Genomic DNA, 15,451 nt, shown 5'->3' with positions numbered 1-15,451 from the left:
TTACCCCAGTCACTGAATCAATCCACCTCATAGAGGGTCTTCCCCTCCTGCACTGTCCCTCCACCCTACCAAGCATGATATCCCTCTCCAAGGACTGGTACCTCTTTACAACAGCCCAAAGTATGTCAGACAAAGCCCCAGGATCCTTGCCTTCAAGGAGCAGCCTGGTTTAACCCTCTCCAGGATGAATCTGTTTGTTTACTTACCAGTCCATGGTACCCTCAATACTCTTCTCCAGCACCACAGCTCAAAGGCATCAATTCCCTTTCTATCCACCCTAGTCATTGTTCAACTCTTTGATGCATAACAAGTGATTGCAAAGACCATGGCCTGTATCAGATGCACCTTAGTCTCCAGAGTGACCCCATTGCTCTTGAGTACTTTGGAGAGGTCCCTAACAGCATACTTTCCCATTTCAATAAGTCTTTAAATTTCCTGGCTGCTGGTGCCAAAAGTGTTGATTGTGGAGCTAAGCAGAGTTGATCTTATTTTCATAAATTTCTTTAAGTTCTTGCTTTTTTGTGAATGCTCTAGTTTCTCCTCCATATTTGATGGACAGCTTTGCTGAGTACAGGATTCTCACTTGGCAACTCTTTTCTTTCCACCTACTGATATTCCATCCCATTGTCTTCTTGTTTGCATTAGGTTTTTTTCTGAGAAATTAGAACTTCTTCTAGTTGTTTCTCCTTTGTAGGTGACTATTTGCTTTTCTCATGCTACTTTAAGTTGGTGCTGTGTTGTTGAGTATCATCAAGTCAGAACTGACTCATAGCTCACCCTTCGGTAGGTTTTCTGAGACAGTTAATCACATGGAGGAAGATTTCACATCTTTTTCCCATGGAGCAGCTGGTGTATTTGAACTGCATGCCTTTGGGATTGAAGCACAGATTCTTACCACTAGGCCACAAGAGCTCCATGCTACTATAAGTAGTCTATCTTTGTTTTTTATTTTGGAGAACTTGAATATGCTGTCTTGATGTTTTTCTTTTGGAATATCATATGTTTGGTGTTAGCTGAGTCTTGAATATGGATTTCCAAGTTCTTAATAATGCCTGGAAGTTTTCTTCTAGTCTACTGTTTTCTCATGCTATCCTTATCCTCTTTATTTTCTGGAATTCCAACTGCATATATGGTGTGGGGTCCCCCCCCTTTGATATTATCCTTTATAATTCTATTTTCTTCATTTTCCTTCTAGCTCATCTCTGATTTTTCTGATATCACATTCCTATTGAAGTTCTGGTCTTTCATCTCACTGATTCTTTATTTTCTCTCTTCTGCTTTGCTTTTTGTCCCTGTAGTATGTTTAGCATGTTGGAAAACTTGGCCATCTCAGTCCTGATATTCAGGATTGCTTTTTCTTACATTATTGTTATTTAGAGGTCTGTCTTGTACTTATTTATCTATAATTTTGACTCTTTCTGCCACATTTTGCAGTTTCTTTTGTAGTATTGTTTCTCTGCAGCAATATCTTTTTTCTGGCTCCCACTTTCTTGAGAATTTATTTATGGTTTCCATTCTTTTACCATTTGCATCTTCTGTATTTTTTCAAGTAACTCCACATCAATATATTTCTTCTGATTTCTTCTCTCTAGAGTACTAACTTCATTTTTTACTTTCATTCTTTCTTTCATTATTTGTACCTTCTTCAGTACCTGTTGGTTTGTCTTCAAGTATTTCTTCTGCCTCCCTGACTCTGGAATATTCACAGTATTCACTGTATCTGTAATATTTTTTGTTTTTTTTTTAGGAGAAGGCTTATTTTGATTTTTGGCAGTGTTTGATGTTGCCTGCTACTTTCTTGATATTATGTGAAGTTTTTCTTGTTATGTATTAGGCCATTTCTAGTGTGTCAGAAGAGTTTCTTGAGCTTTAAGCTTAAAATGTTTCTTCCATGATAGTGGGCAACTCACTTTACTGGAAGGCCTTTCTGGGCCTGTGAAGCAAAAAAGTTTGCCTTTCCTAAAGTTCTTCAGAATCATGGCCTGAATCAGGCACACCTTAGTCTCTAGATAGAGATGATTACTTTTCAGTTCTCTGGGAAGGACCTTGACAGCAGATTTTTCCCCAGTGCAATTCCCTTTCGATTTCCTGACTGCTGGTAGAGATACTGTCTCTAAAATGTTTACTTCTTCTTTGCAAATTTGCATGCATCTTATTTCCTTCTCTTTTCTCATCGCCTAAACTAGCACTCCAATCCACTATTGAATAAGACGTGATAGGGTCTGAAGTGGGCCCAATTCACAAAATTGATGCTTTTACTTTACTCCATTGAGAACAATGTTGTTTCTTGGTTTAGTATAAAGTCTCTTAATTATGGCAAGAAAATTCCCCTCCATTCCTGTCTTTTGAGTATTTTGATCAAGAAGGGATGTTAGACTTTTGTCAAAAGCATTTCTATGTCCATTGAAATCATCATGTGACCCTTAGCCTTTTAAAACTTGATGTGATGGTTTACATTGATATTTTTTTGTGTGTGTTGAACCATTCTTGCATGTTTGTTATGAATCCTACTTGATCATGATAAATTATTCTTTTGATATATTATTGGATTCTATTGACTAAGATTTTGTTGATGATTTGTACATTTATGTTCTTGATAGAGATTGTGTTTTGATTTCTTTTTTGTTGATATTTACCTCCTTTTGGTATTCAGTTATTCTTGCTTCATGGAATGGATCTCAGAAAGTCCCTGCATTTTACATGATTTCAAATACTTTAAGTAGGGTTCATGACAGTTCTTCTTTGACTTTTTGGTAGAATTTACCTATAAGGCCATCTGGGCTAGGGGATTTTTGGAGGGTTGATTTTGGTTTTATTTTGGGGGATTTTTTAATTTGTTTTTTGTTTTTTATTAGGAATTTTTCATGATCTGCTCAATTTCTTCCTTGTAATGTGTTAGTTTAAGCATTCTACTTCTCTCTTGGTCAAATTGGGTAGGGTATCATTGAGTACTCTCCTTCATCGGGTCGCTATAAGTTGCCTGCGACTCCATGGCACTTAACAACAATAATACCAACATGGAGAGAGAGATCTGTTGGTCCAGTGGAGAGAAAGCGATGCTATCAAGCCAAAGGTGGGTGACTTTTAATCCGTATCCCTTGGGCCTGTCTTTCATTGTTTCTGTTCAGACATTCCTCTAGGTCATATAGCCCTGGTATACAAGTTGCCATACTATGGTCACTTGTGGTTGCTGTGAGGCTGAACACTGTGACAGTGTTGTGTCAAATGTGTTAATGGCTGGTTACCCAATGTGGACAGAGAGTTGGGTGGAGCTCCCCGATTAAAAATTGGAAGGAGGAATGGCATCCACTTCCATAATAGCTTGCCTCCGGAAACCCTATGAACCTGGAGAGAGGATGAAAGGCATCCAAAAGTCGAGGACTCTCCTTCATAGGTTCGCGATGAGTCGCCTGCGACTCGATGGCCCTTAACAACAACTAACTGTATAGTTCATCATCTTTCTTGAGTTTCTCTGTGGTTGCCCTATCTTTCAATGACAGTGCTGTTTTGAAGTATCCTACTATTGCAGTGGTGTTTCTTTTTTTCAATTCTGCTAATTTTACAACTGTTTTCCTCTGTCCATAGATATTAATTACAGCTGTGTACACTTGTTCTGTTGCACCTTTAAGCACTGTATAGTGTCCTTCTTTGTCTCATACTGGTTTTACTATGAGGCCTATTTTATAGAGCTTAGTATTGTCACTCCTTTTTTGTTTTGGTGGCTGTTTGTTTTGTATGTATATTTTTTTCACTATTGGATTTCTAGTTTATATTTCCTTTCATCTTAGATTTGTCCCTTTCAGACAGCATATTAATGGGGTTTGGCTTTATCCATTTTGTTAATCTTTATTCTCTTAATGGATGCATTTAAGCCATTTATGTCCAGTGTAATTATTTATAGACAAGGTTTTGTTACTTTTAAAAGTTGGGTTCCATTTTGAACTTTAGCTGTTTATATTCCTCCATCAACTTTTCTTGCTGTGCATCTGTGTAAGACTTCCTTTAGTGTTTTTCGTAGAGTTGGTCATGTTTTCACAAATTCCTTTAACTCCTGTTTTTCTGGGAATGACCTAATTTCTCCTTCATATTCAATGAAAACTCTCTATGGATGCAGGATTCCAAGTTGGCAATTATTTTCTTTCTGATTCTAAGTTGGCAATTATTTTCTTTCTGCCTTTTATATATGTCATTCTAATGTCTTTTTGCTCATGTGGTTTCTGCTGAGAAATTGGAGCTTAATTGAGTTGGTTCATCTTTGCAAGTATTTATTTGGGGTTTTGGGGGGGTTCCTTTTAATAGTGTATCCCTGTCTTTAGGAAGCTCTGGCAGCCTAATGGATAAGGAGCTTTGACGCCAACCCAAAAAACCAGTAGCTCTTTAAGAGAAACATGAACAATCTCCTCTCATGAAATTTTACTGCTAGAGGGTCAGCAGTGAGTTGGTTCAGATGTGTAAGTATTAAAACATTAACAATAACAACAAAAATTCTTGCCTTTAGATTAGAGATTGCTAAATATCTCATAAGCTGTCAAAAGGAAAAAAAAAAGAAACTGCAACCAGAGTGCTCCTTAAAGACTAAGATGACAAAATTTTATCTCCTATAGTTTGGACATATTGTTAGGAGAAGCTATTCCATGGAAAGGAACATCATACTGGGGAAGTAGAGAAACATTAAAGGAGATGAAGACCATAAAAAAGATGGATTGGCATGATGTTTGTGACAATTGGTTCAAGTGCAACAAAGTTAGTAAGAACAGAGCAGGATAGAATAGGATTCAATATATTATCCATCGTGTCAAGATGAGTCATATAGGACCCAACAGCATTTTTCAACAACAACAAAACAATTCTTATCTGCCTGAAGAATTTGACTATGCTATATCTTGATCTTTTTCTTTTGAAATCTATTCTGTTTGAGGTTATTTTACTCTTACATGTAGAGTTTCTCATTTTTAAGTATGCCTGGAATGTTTTCTTCTGTTCACTTCTACACTTTTCGCAGTGTTTTTTTGTTTTTGTTCCCTCCCCTCTGGTTCTGGAATTCTAATAACAAGTACATTATTTCTCTTGATGTTATCCCACGTAATTCTTGTACTTCATTTTTTTCCCATCTTGTCTCTGCTTTTTTTTTAAGGTAAGTATTAAAAGCCCTTTTTCCTGCCTCATTGATTCCCTGTTACATATCTTCTATTTTATTATTTTGTCTTTCCCATATGTTCATAGCTTCTATAACGCCAGTCTTATTATTCTGTATTGCATTTTCACATTTTTCTATAGTCTTTAGTATCTCATTTGTTGTAACTATTTCATCTTGTAATTTTTTTCTTGTATTTTTCCCTTTGGCTTCCATCCTGCATAATTTTTAAAATACCATTTCTTAGAATTCCCCATTGGACTATTTCTCCTGCCTTCCTGATTTTGGAATATTAGTTGACTCTGTGATCTTACCTTTTTTTTGCTGAAGTCTTGTTTTTTATTTTTGATATTTTGTGGGGGAAGGTTTTGGGTGTGTGTGTGTTTTTAAGCTATCTGCTGCTTCTGGGACACTATGTGTCCTTTTTCTTGGGGTGATGTAGCAGCTATTAATTTATCTGTATGATTATTTGTTGTCTTTGTAATTATGTTGTCTAGTGGTTGGTGATTGTTGTGGTCTAACCCCGGTCAGTTGTTATACAAACTACTTATTTTACTGGTGTATGTCGATGCTGTACGGTCGTTAGTAAAGAAGATACACAAGCCTACTCACTGGAAGAACAATTGGATTTTTTCCCCTCTGTTTTAATTCTGTTTCAAAGAGGACCTCTTTAAATCTCTGTGTTGGTGATGATCTGCTTCAAGTAAATTTATTTGTCAAAATGCTCATAGGATATAACTACAAGGGAGTGCAGTTTTAAGTTTCCTGTGTTGGCTGCTTCCTCAGGGCATGTTGGAAAGTTGGCAACCTGTGGGCCATTTCCTTGCAGTTGGTGTGTGCTTGTTTTTTGTTTTGTTTTGTTTTTTAAGCAAGTCAATGAATGTCTGATATTGTTCCCACATTCAAGGGGTATAGATATTTAGTGTAAGGGGCCTTGATGTAAGCAGGTTACCACTCTTTGCACCTGCTTCAGACACTCATGCATAATCCAAGATACTTTTATTGTACTTGACCACATTCTTCTTCATAAAGTACAGCTTTTCAAATAATTTGCTCAACAAACAGATGGAATAGATGTAGAGAAAAGATGCAACCCTGAAGCACACTTTAATTAATTTAAAATCGTATAGTTCTCCCTTGTTATGTTTATGAGGGAATCAAAATCAGAGGAAGACTCATCAGTAACTTAAATTATGTGGATGACACAATCTTACTTGCTGAAAATGATGAGGGCCTGAATTGCTTTCTGTAGAAAATCTAAGAATATAGCCTTCAATATGAGTTGAACCTCAACAGCCTTCAATATGAGTTGAATCTCAACATCAAGAAAACAAAAATTTTTGTGACTGAACTGATAGGCAACATCATGATTGATGAAGAAAAGTTTAAACTGTCAACAACTTTGTCTTACATGGATCCATAAATACCATCCTTGGTGCCAGCAGTCAGGATATCAGAAGACACATTATAGAGAGGAAGTCTGTAGCCAGGGATCTTTCAAAATTATTGAGGAGCATTGATGTCAATTTGAGGATGAAGGTGTGCCTGATTCAGGTCATTGTCTTTTTAGTCACTTGTGCATTTGAGAGCTGGACACTAAATAAGGATGACAAATAAGTTATTCCTGGTGTTAGAGAACAATATTGAATATCACATGGACTACCTCAAAAAAATGTCTTAAGGAAGGTGCAAGAATGCTCCTTAGTACATTATGCTGAGTGAAATATCTCAGCCACAAAAGGACAAATACTGCATAGTGCCATTGTTGTAAAACAGGACTTATATCAGTTTTGGGGGGAGACTGAGAAAGATGGGATAAATAATGTATACTGAAAACAGATGAGAGAGAAAACTGTTTAAAAGGGAGATGTGATTAGGTATTGTTGTCATGACAGGTGTCCAGAATGAAGGCTGCATAGTGGGGTGGACTTAGTGGGAGGGATTGTATAACAGTGAAAGCATTTTTCTTTGACTTTTCAAAGAGAAGAGTGAATTAGGGGGAGGGAAGGGTGGGCAGGGAGAAAAGTGCAACATTGAATGAATGGAAATCCTCAGTCTCTGTAAACTTTCATTATAATTAAAAATACAGAATCCTCCTTAGAGACAAAGATGATAAAGCTTCATCTTAATGCTTTGGGCATGTTTCTAGGAGAGGCTATTCCTAGGAGAGAAACAATGCTTGGTAAGGTGGAGAGTCAGCTAAAGAGAGGAAGATGGTCCTAATGCTATTTAAAATATTGATGGCAAAATGTCCAGAATCATAGCAACATGCAAGCCACCAGCATATGATAAACTAAGAAGCAAAGTGCATGATAAATATATCTGTTAAATGTTAACCATTTTAAATGTTAACTGTACAGTGTATAAAAAATTACTGTATAGAACTCTCCCATTTTCTTGCTTCATTTTGAACAATTTCTCCATTATATAAGGTTTTCTCATCTCACTATGAGATTTGTTTTGCAAAAAAGGAAAATTAATACCGGATATTTCTATTTTGAACTTAAAGGGACTTTTTATGAACAAAATTATCACAAAAACCAATCACAAAATCTTGACCCTAAATCCCAAAGCCTGCCAGTAACTACTCTTTAACACATTAAATATGAATATATTGAATATCCCATGGACTGCCAAAAGAACAAACAGATATGTCCTGGAAAAGTACAGCCAGAGCACTCCTTGCAGTAAGGATATTCAATATTCTTCTCTGACAACACACCACAAAGGCATCGATTCTTCTGTCTTCTTCATTTATTTTCCAATTCTCAGATGCGCAACTATGACTGAATAGTTCATGACTTGAATCAGGCCAGGAAATGCTACTTTTGGGAAAAATAAATCATGCTTTAAAATGTACAGGGTTAGCAAAAGAAGGAAAGACCCTCAGTAGATAGATTGGCACAGTGACTGCAACAATGGACTCAAGTGTGTCAGAGATGAAGATGAGGGCTTACAATATGACAGGGTTTGGGTCTCTTGTTCATAGAGTTGCTAATGAGTCATACTTACTTGAAAACACCTAACAGCAATGCTGTAGTGTAGTTTTTGAACATTTTGTTGATAATCAAAAGGTTGGCAGTGGGAACCCAGAAGTTGCTTCACAGGAAATAGATATGTTGCTGTTGTTGTTTTGTGTTGTTGTGTGCCAGTCAGTCATCTGCAAACCACAGTAACCCTATGTAAAGCAGCTCTGAACCCTGCCCTGTCCTGAGCCAGTCTCACTAATTCTGATACACCTACCCCCCCCTTGCCCCAGTTATTCTATCAATTCATCTCATCCAGTGTCTTCTTCCTCTGTGCTGTCCCTCCATTCTTCCGAGAATGATGTTCTTCTCCAAAGAGTGGTCTCTTTATCCAAGGAGTGCCTCTCCTGGCCATGTGCCCAAAGTATGATAGACAGAACTTCAAAATCCTAGACTTCAAGGAGCCATTTGGTCTCACTCTCCCCAAGACAGATCTATTAGTTTTCTGTGCAGTCCACGGTATGTTTAAGACTCATCTCCAGCACCACAACTCAAAGGCATCAATTCTTCTTCTGCCATCCTTAGTCTGGCTCTCTGATGCATAGCAAGTAATTGTGAATACCACAGCCCGCATTAGGCACACTGTAGTCTCTAGAATGGCATTTTTGCTTTTCAGTACTCTGGAGAGGCCCCTAACAGCATATTTTCCCAATGCAGTTAATCTGAAGGAATTGAAGAACAAATTCAAGCCTGGAGTTGCAATACTTAAGAATGCTTTGGGCAGAATATTGAATGACCCAGGAAGCATTAAGACAAGATGGAAGGAGTATACAGAACCAAAAGGAATTGGCTGACACAGAAAAATTTCATGAAAAAAACATGTAAGCAAGAGCCTGTGCTGATGAAGAAAGAAGTTCAAGCTGCTCTGAAAGAATTGGCAAAAAACAAGGTCCCAGGAATTGATAGCATACCAATTGACATATTTCAACAAACAGACACTGCCTGAATGTGCTCACTAAGTTGTGCCAAGAAATCTGGAGGACAACCACCTGGTCAACTGAAGAGAGCTATATTTATTTCAATTCCAAAGCAAGTTGACCCAACAGAGTGTGGAAATTATAGAACAATATCTTTAACATCACATGCAAACAAGATTCTGCTGGAAATTATAAAAACAAACAAACAAACAAAACACAACTGTAACAGCACATCAACAGAGAATTGCCAGTTGTGCAGGCTGCATTTAGGTTTAGAAGAGGTCATGGTACTAGCTTGGCTGAAAGCAGAGTACCAGAGAAATATCTATCTTTGTTTCATTGACTATTGAGAGGTATTTAACTTTGTGTCTCTAAACAAACTGTGGCTATTTCTGAGAAGTATGAGAATCTCAGAACATTTGGTTGTGCTTATGTGAAAACTACAGGAGTCAATCATCATAACAGAGCAAGGAAACACTGCATGTTTCAAAATCAGGAAAGATGTACTCCAGGGATGTGTCCTATCTCCATACCGTTTCAATCTATATGCAGAACAGATCATCCAGGAGGCTGGGCTCTATGAGGAGGAATGTGGCATCAGGATTGGAGGAAAACTCATCAATAACCTGTGTTACACAAATTTCACAACCATGCTTGCATAAAACTGAGAAGGACCTCAAGTACTTGCTGTAGAAGGTCAAGGACTTCATCCTTCAATATGAATTGAAGATCAACATCAAGTAAACAAAGATTGTCTCCATTTGGGCGATTGGCAGCACCGTGATGGATGGTGAAGAGATTGAGATTGTTAACAGTTTTAGTTTGCTTGGCTCCACAATCAACACTCTTGGTACCAGTAGCCAGGAAATTAAAAGACAAATTGCACTGGGAAAGTCAGCTGTCAGAGACCTCTCCAAGGTACTTAATAGCAATGATGTCAGTCTGGAGATTAAGGTGCACCTGAACCAGGCCATAGTCTTTACAATTACTTACTATGCATCAGAAAGCTGGACAATGACTAGGGATTATGGCAAGAGAATTGATGCTTTTAAGCTGTGGTGCTGATGAAGAGTTTTGAATATACCATGGACTGGCAGGAGAACAAACAAGTTCATCTTGGAGAGGGTGAAACCAGGCTCCTCCTTGGAGGCAAGAATTCTGAGGCTTCATCTGACGTACTTTAGACAGGTTGCAAGAAAGGACTAGTCCTTGGAGAGGGGCATCATGCTTGGAAGGGTTGAAGGACAGTGCAAGAGAGGAAGAAATCTTGATTAGATGGACTGATGCAGTGACTGGGATAATGAGGGTAGGTGTGTCAGAAACAATAAAGTTGACACAGGATAGAACATGTTTCTGGGCTATTGTACATAGGGTCACCATGAGTAGCAAGCAAATCAACAGAACAAAACTACAACAATAGCAATTTTTCAACATTTAAAAAATATCTTTTATACTTATTGAGTAACGGAAGGGAAATATTTTTAACATTATAAAAAATACTATCTGAGCCAACTCGGAGCAATAACTTGACACTTATCAAAATTACCAATTTGTCTACCTTTTACATAGCAATTCTAATTTTCTTAGACAAAATGAATGTTAGATGTTATGTTATAGCATCTTATAATAAACATCATAATTCTAGTGCCACTTGGAAAACTTAGTGAAAAGATAATTTTATATATAGTACAAAAAATAGCAACAGAAAATACTTTTCATAAATAAGTCCATACATCTGTTGGTTTACCCTAGTATCTGGAAGATTCTGAAGAATGAAAAATGTAACTTACAAAATGGTAAGTATTTTATGATTGAATTTACATTTAATATACTCATTTTTTCAGCCACCAGTGTTTAGGAATGAAACAGAGTAAGGACTAAAAGGGATTTTGCAAAGAGATTTTGCGATGGTTTTGCGTCTCAAGTCTGTATTACAACTATGATAATGATTATATAAACCCATGTGTTAATAATTTGTAGACTTGTATACCAGGAGAATAATAAATAAGCGAACTTTACTGTATGATCATTAATAATAAGGAAGTAAACAAATGCACATCCAAATTCATATGTTCTACAAAAATAAAAAGAAGATGCCGTGAAGTATTATATTTCTGGAGTAGAAAAATTAGTATGTGAAGCTTTAGTGTACCATTATAAATTATATTTAATATTACTTTTAATTATACTATATTAATTATATTATACTTTCCGTGGTTAAAATTTTTAGTTTAGTTCATTTCCAATTTTTTAAAAAACCTTCATTAAAATAGTCCTACTCCATTTAAAAAGTGGTAGCATATGCCTTAGAAATCTGCATTTTTCTTGCTAATAGTGGTCTACAAGAAAAACGATCTCAGTAGGAGACGGTTTACTTTGCTAATAGTGGAACATCTTATAATATACTACTTTTCTTCATTCTGAGGTGAAAGAAGTAATAAAGATTGACTGCTTTGGGAGATGAAAGCCTTGTGAGATTGTGTGTGTGTGCATTGTTACATGAAAGCCAATAATTGCCACCTAAATATTAAAAGAAATTAGAATGCTAAAGAGGCACATCTTCAAATGACCTTAGTGGGGAAACATCAAAGACTATGGGACATTGATTTTTCCACTTCAGTCTCTTCTTCAAGGTTTAGGATTCATCTCACAACACCTTAAGCCTTTTCCATAGCACTATTGCCACCCCTCGACTGTTTTCTTGGAGGATCCTCCTACACTGAACCACACAGACCTGAGAAATACAGCTAAACAAAAAGTCATTGATGGCAGAATGGTGTTTCAGTAGGGCAGACAAATGGAGATTTGCATTTTGAGTACAAGGAGGGGTTCCGAAGATAATAGCTTAGGAATGAATTTGGACCAGAAATTAAGTGCTTTGGCTATGAATGAAAATACATGAAATATTTGGTTTATAACAGTAGTATCTGAAAGTGGTTTTTCTTGTACATGGTCAGATCAGCATTAACAGTTGCAATAAGCTTAGTAAGAAATAAGACTGCATTCATTCGAGGGGGTTAAAAAAGATCTTATGACAATTTAGGATGACAGGGCACACATTCTCTGTCCTGAATTCGTTGTTTCCCCTTTGGACTGCTGATCTGTTGCTCCCCACTCTCCCCATCAAACACGGCAGTTCTTTGGGGACCTGCAGCTCAGATCCCAAGCCACTGCCATGCTATCGTCTCTGGGCCACACACCCTGCCCTGCAGTGGTGAAAGCTGCAATCTGTGTTCTCTGGATTTGAAGTCCTCCTTGCTCCTCCATTAGGTCTAGCCCAATGTGGCATTACACAATTTCCTTTGCTTGTTTCACTCACCTTGAGCAGTTTTGTTCTAAGTAATTAAAAAAAAGAAAAGCACTTCTTTCAGGTCTACATTTGGAACAAGAAAATTAACCTTCTATAAGTAGCCTCAGACTCAGAGTGGTCCCATAGAAGCATAAAGTATTGCCTTGTCCTGAGCCATTTTCGCAATTGTTGGCATGTTCAGAATCCATGGTTGTGGGCACTGTGCACTTTGAGTGTTTTCCATCTCCTTGTAGTATATCAGAGTATGTCCAGTTGTGATTATTAGTCTAAACTGCCTAAAATTTATAGGATTTACTTTTTTGTCTTACTCAAAAAATTCTGCTGAATCCTATCTACCACAGATGTCAGTGCTGGTATTTGGAATATTACTCATATACATCCCAGCAGAATAGCAACATGCAAACAGCAAACTAACAGATGGGTTGTGGAGTTAACCTTTAACTAGTATAAAACTTAGGGGTTAAGAGATAACTATACCCTCACAGAAAGGGACCGTACTTGAGATTAATAACCATGGTAGGAACAGGAGTGTGACTTGAAACTGGTTTACAACTATTTATTTGCTTGCTGATATTATTCTTGTGTGGTGTTGCTTTTAGGAATTGCCTTTCTCCTAATTACTGAACACTTCATTTTGTACATACACCTTCACCCTGGGGACACCTGATCTAGCCTGAAAAATGACAGTGAATAAGTTCCATAATGATTCTGATTACTTGTTTTTCTTGGTGTAACATACATAAATACTGTAAATAGTATTAACACTATTCTGTAGGCAGTATATACATATTGACTAATACTCAAAACAGTAGAAAGCTAAATCCAGCTCAAATGAGACAAGAGACTGCCACCAAGGCACATTCACAGTGTTGTGAACAGACAGGAGTAAGCTAGGGATAGGAGGTACCAGCTACCAACAAGAGCTGAATGACCTTACCACCTTGTTGTTGTTTTTGTTGTTAGAGGCTGTCAAGTACAACAACCTATCCTATGAACAACAGACCTGAACCCTGTACTCTCCTGTGCTATCCTCAGCATCTCTGACACATGTGAGCCCTCTGCTACAGTCACTTTGCCAACCTATCTTGCAGGAGATCTTCCTCTTTTTCTCTGGCCTTCTACCTTTCCAATTATAATATCTTTTTCTAAGGAATAGCCTTTCCTAGCAACATTTCCAAAGCAATGTAGCTTTGCCCTCCTGGCCCTCAAGGAACACTCTAGCTACACTTTTCCCAACATTTACCTGTTTGTTCTTTTGGCAGTCCATGAGCTACTCAGCACTCTTCTTCAACACTACAACTCAAAGGCATCAATTCTGTTATCCTTATTCATTGTCCAGCTTTATATTCCTTTGTTGTTGTTGTTGTGTGCTATCAAGTTGGAACTGACTAAAAGCTGACCCTCCAGTGAGTTTTCAGAGGCAGTAAATTGCATGGGAGGAGATTGACCATACTTCTCCCATGGAGCACCTGTTGGATTTGAATCACCTGCCTTTGGAATTGCAGCACAGATTCTTACCACTAGGCCACCAGAACTCCCTATTCCTTTATTGGTGTTGTTGTTATTGTTGCTGCTGTGTACTGTAGAGTTGGAACCAATCCCTGGTCAGAGGGATTAGCTGAACTTTATCTCTTTAGGGGCTGTCATATGCTGTAAACTCACCAAAAAGTCAAAGTCATTGCTGTCGAGTCACAACCAACTTCTAGCTGAACCCCCAGCTTGGAGGTTGTCAATTGCACTGGAGAAGATTGCCGATATTTCTCCTGTAGAGTGACTGGTGGATGGATACAAACCATCACAGAGTCATGGCCTTTCAGCTAATGAAGCTGTACAGAGTAGATTTTCCCACAGGATTTCTTAAGACCAATTATTTATGAAAACAATGCCAGGTTTCTCTTATGGAGCACAATTGAAGGAGTCAAGTCATCTAGTAGTTGAGTGCTTAGCCATTGATACCACCAGGGATCTTTATCTTAAAATCTGAAATGGTATAAAAAGGAACCAGTATTAGAGAGCACAATGAGAGCTGGAGCCTTGGAAATGGTTTCTTCCCCTGGACACATCTGGGAGGGACACAGTCATTGGAGATGTGGACCAAAGAAGGAAGAAAGTAAGATAAAAATATCACAGTTCATATTTCCCCAACCTTTAAGCTTTATGGTATTTGTCCACTGGTTACACCCATCTGGTAGCCAACAGACTAGGGAACCAAGGCAGTGCAGTCCATGAATCATTATCCTTCCAGTAATGGGAAGAAATGAGAACTACGAAATGACAAATGGAATATAGGTAACACACACCTGAAATATATTTGGGACTTAAGAATTGAGTAGAAAATTAACAAATAGCAATTATTTCTATTCTACTCCTGACATTGTAAAGCACCAACTTCCTTCCTGATCTTTATGAACAATTTTTAAAAATATTTTTTCTTATTTTTAATTTTTTTATGAACAATTGAAGTTGTAAATTGTAGACAAATGTTTAGCTGGCAATTACTAGGATTCAACAGAGCAGCCTAGCCCCTCTTCAAAAGGAAGCCAGACAGTCATAAAAGAGGGCACAGACATCCCATCCCTCTCCCAGATATTTCTATTTAACCTACCACTCTCCTTCATAACTGAGCCTGTAATAGTGACACATAAGAAGCTGTTTGTATTTCAGTGGAGAGCTTACAGTATTAATCTGCACATAAGTGAGCCCAGCTAGTACTCTCTTCTGTCAGAATCCATTGAGTGGAGGCCAGAGAGATATCTATTTGCTAAAAAAATTAAAAATTAATAAAACAACTGAGTCATCAGATGAAATATTTTAAATCATATGGATTACCCTGTGTTGGCTGCTCTTCTGGTTTTATCCATTAATACCACACAGGGCTGTTTCTGTTCACAGAAGCTCTGAAACTCATCGGAAGAAGGGTAGTACTTATTGGTCCTTGATTTGCCTGAGGGAAGACATTCCATATACAAGTTGTGGATTTGGAAACATGTACATGCACGCACACATGACACATAAGAATTTTCTTTTCCGGGGAGCTCTGGTGGCCTAGTGGCAAGAAGCTGCA

The sequence above is a fragment of the Elephantulus edwardii genome, unplaced genomic scaffold (genome assembly GCF_000299155.1).
Source record: "Elephantulus edwardii isolate Elephantulus edwardi_28Jun2011 unplaced genomic scaffold, EleEdw1.0 scaffold00204, whole genome shotgun sequence".
Taxonomy (NCBI): domain Eukaryota; kingdom Metazoa; phylum Chordata; class Mammalia; order Macroscelidea; family Macroscelididae; genus Elephantulus; species Elephantulus edwardii.
Note: the sequence above shows the minus strand (reverse complement) of the source record.